The following is a 4364-nucleotide window of genomic DNA, read 5'->3' on the forward strand; positions in this document are numbered from 1 at the left end:
ATTCTGATTGTAGGGGATGATATCTCATTGTGGTTTTAATAAGGTGTTTGTAACAAATTGGTCCCTTGGGTATTGCCCTTTTGTGAAGTGCCCGTTCAAGGTTTTTCTCATTTTGGGGGTGAGTTCTTTCTCATTTGTAGGGGTTCTTTATATAGTCAATGTACAGCTTCCTTGTATTGCAAATGTCTTCTTGAATTGCTGTTTGCGTTTTTATCCTCTTAATGGTGTCTTTCCATGAACAGTAATTCTTAATTTTAAAATAGACTAGTGTACTAATCTTTTCCTTTATGTTTAGTGTTTTTTTTTGTTTTATTTAAGAAATTTGTGTCTATCCATGGTCATAAATATACACTCCTATTTTTTATTCTAGGAATCTTATTGTTTTACTTTTTACATTTAGTCTTATGATTCACTTGAAGTAGAATTTTGAGTATGATATGAGCTGAGAGTCAACAGCCATAAGTTTCCATAAGTTTATGCAATTCATCGAGTACCGTTTATTGACAAGACAATTTCCCCCCCACTACACTGTAGTGGTACCTTTGCCATAAATCAGGTAACTGTGTAAATTTGGGTCTATCTCAGGTTTGTTAGTCATGCTCTTTAAATCTTTATATATCCTATTAATTTTTGTGTCTGTATTATCAGTTACTGACAGACATGTTTCAGAGTATTCCACTATGATTATGGAATTAGTTATTTTTCCTTTTAGTTCTTACAATATTTGAGGCTCCATTACTAAACTCATTTGAATTTAGAATTGTTATATATTCCTGTTGAGCTGGCCCCTCTATAATTGTGAATTGTTACTCTTAATGTCTACTAATACTTTTGGTCTTAATGTCTATTTCATCTGATAATAGTAGATCTATTCCTCCTTTTAAAAATATCTACTCATTTTTTGATGTTTTTATGGATATGTTTTCCCATCCTCTTACTTTTAACTTTTCTGCGTCCTTATATTTGTGTCTTTTATAAGCAACATGCATCTTTAAAAATCCAGATTAATCATCATTCTGTTTTAATTGGAATATTTTGTCCATTTCTAGTTTTTGGCTCTTATGAATAAAGTTGCCGTGAATATTTTTACACAAGGCTTTTTGTGGATATATACTTCTTTCTTGGGTTAATATCCAGAAGTGAATTTGTTGGGTTATTGAGTTGGTGTTTAATTTAATTTTTTTTTCTAATTAATATTATTTAAACATAATTTATATACAATTAAATAAAGAGATTTAAAGTGTACCATTTGATGAATTTCAACAAAAACAAACACCCATGTAGCCACCCCCCCAAATGAAGATACAAATTTTTTCCATCAGTCCAAAAACTTTCCTTATATACTTCCTTGAGATGCTGATCTGATTTCCATCACCATAGCTTAAGTTTTTATGGAATCAGACAATAGCTATGCTGTGTCTTCTTATTTCATGCAAGGTAATGCTTTTGAGACTCACCCAGGCTATTGTATGTATAAGTAGTTCATTCTTTTATTCATGAGTAGTATTCTACTGTGTTACTATAACCACAATTTATTTATGGACATTTGAGTTATATCCAGTTATTGCAGTTTTTATGCACTTATATTTTTTATTTTTATTTTTTATGCACCTTTGTTTTCATTCTCCTAGGTAAATACTTAGAATAAGATCACTAGGACATTCTGTAGGTCTATATTTATAATAAACTACCAAACTGATTTCCAAACTGGCTTGCATAATTTTAAACCCTACCAGCAATATATGAGATTCACAGTGCTCTGCTTCCTCCCCTATATGTGGTATTGCCCTAGTGTCTCACTGTGATTTTAATATGCATGTCCCTGATGAACAATGATGTTGAACACTTTCCTCATGCTTATTGTCCATTCTTCTTTTTGAAGTGTCTTTTCAAACCTATGGCACACTTTAAAAACATTGGGTGGTCTGTATTTTTCTTATTGATTTGTAGGAGCTCTTTATATGTTCTGGATACGTTTTTCATCAGATATATGTATTGTGAATGATTTGTCCCAATCTATGGCCTGCCTTTCATTTTCTTGATGCATTTGTTAATAATAGTGAATAGTTCTTTGAAGAAAAGAACCCCCTAAGTGCCAATAAGGTTATGCAGGATATGGGGAAAATGCTTATTACATTGTATATATTACATATAAAAAGGAGGATGAAAAATTTTATTTTGCATTATGACCTTAATTATTTAAAAATATGCATTAAAAAAGGTGGAGAGAAATACACAAAAGATTGCTTTGGCTGACTCTGGGTAGTGAGATTATGCTCTCCTGCAATTCTTTTTAATCGTGGCAAATACACATAACGTGAAATTTACCATTTTCACCATTTTGAAGTGTACAATTCAGTGGTATTAAGTACATTTATGATGCTGTACAACAATAACCACTATCTAACTCCAGAACTTTTCCATCACCCCAAATGGAAACCCTGGACCTAATAAGCAATCGCTCCCTACCCCTTCTCCCACAGTCCCTGGCAACCACTAATCTGATTTCTGTCTCTATATGCCTGCTATTTTAGAAATATATACATTTGCTGTATTTTTTTCTGAATTTATGCTAATGAGTATGTGCTTTGATATGAGAAATAAGGCAGAAACCAAGAACAAGGAAGGATGTCTTATAGAGGGGAACAAGTAAGTTACACAGAAATGATGTTAAGCTCTAGGCCAGAGGGAGTGAAGAGTAGAATTCCCTTTGTGACAGTAGCTAAATATGCTTGGCTCTGATTGCTAGCTGCTCCACTTGCATGATCCCTGTCCTGTGGATCTCACCCCTACCCTGGCAGCTGGGTTCTAATATTATGCCCAAGTTACCCATGATGCTGAGCTGAGTATCCTCCCCAGGTGCCGTTTTCTCTGAGTCTCCACCGCACTGGGAGTAGAGATCATGTTGGTTGGGTTCTCCAAATCGTTCTGCTGTCCGGTATGACCCCAGCTTCTCCTCTCAGTCATTAAAAGTTGTGGAGTAAGTGAGTGCCTGTGTGCAAGAAATGACTTTGCCTGGACTCTAGAGAGAACAGAATCAGAATCAGATGGGCCTGGAGGTGTAGCCTCAGAGCCAAAGGCCGGCTGGGAGGAAGTGCAGCGAAGGGGCCGAGTCTAGCCCGAGAGAACATATCTGAATGGTAGATTCATGAGGTCCCTCATGGCTTTAATGACCAGGGCGGGAGGAGAGAAGTAATAGCGAGTGACATTTATATAATGTGTTAGAGTTTACATAGCTCAGCATACGCATTACCTCATTTAATCGGGAAGGAGCACAGGGTGGGGCTTTAGCACGTGGCCCCGGGGTTGGCTTGTCTGAGTTTGCATCCTGGCTCCACAACTTGCTGTGCAACCCTGGGACATGTGTGTACTCCCTGTCCCAAGTTCCTTACATATGCAGTGAAGACACTGATAGTACACATAGATTTGTTGTGATGATTAAGTAAGGTAGGGGATGCTCATAAAGTGCTTAGAATCGTGCCTGGAGCATGGTAAACACTAAATAAAAGTTGGCTGTTATGACTTTATTCTCTCAATGGGCCCTGGAGATATGTAGACAAACCCTATTTTATGGGCAGCAGACTGGGGCTCAGAAGGATGGAGTGACCTGTCTGAGGTCACACACAGAGGTGGGAGTGGGGGGTGGGCAGGGCTTGGACCGGGTCTGTTTGACCCCAAAGCCCTATCCTTTCAGCTCCTTTATGCCACCTCCTCTGACATGCACCTTGCCTGCCCTCACGGGCAGGAGACGTAAATTCTTGCTGTAGTTCACCCATGCACCTGGTGTCAGAAAGATCACCTGTCTTGTCTAGATGAGCTACCATCCAGATGAAAGAAGATAGCTGAGAAAGCACTTCGTACCCCACCAGAGTGTGATGGAAATGTAAGGAATTGTTATTCATACTTTAAGGAAGTATTTAAATTTTTTCCTTAGCACTGGTTTCCCACATTCTGGTAACAGCACCCTGATTTCCCTTGGGGAGCCACCACTCTCCACTCAGTCTGTGCTTAGGATTATCCCTGGCTAGAGATATGCATGTGTAAAACAGGTCTGGCCCATGTGAGCCTTGTGTCATGGCAGCAACCAGGATTAGCTCTGGAATGGGTATTTGATCCAATCCGAGAACCACCAGGTTCCGTTGCGGGTCTTGGACCGTAGGTCTCAGGGAAGAGGGCTCTCATTCCCTCTGGGAAGACTGAGGGGAGCACGATAGAGCCTGAACTCCTGAAGCCATCTTGCCACCACAGTGGGGACAGCCTGCCTGAGAATGGGGCCAGCCCAGAGGCAAGCGGAGCTGACAGAGGGAGAATGAGACAAGGGCCAGTGTCCTCTGGATCTAACTGGGCCTGAGTCTAGATTTACC

This window comes from Neomonachus schauinslandi, chromosome 7 (assembly GCF_002201575.2).
Source record: "Neomonachus schauinslandi chromosome 7, ASM220157v2, whole genome shotgun sequence".
NCBI lineage: Eukaryota > Metazoa > Chordata > Mammalia > Carnivora > Phocidae > Neomonachus > Neomonachus schauinslandi.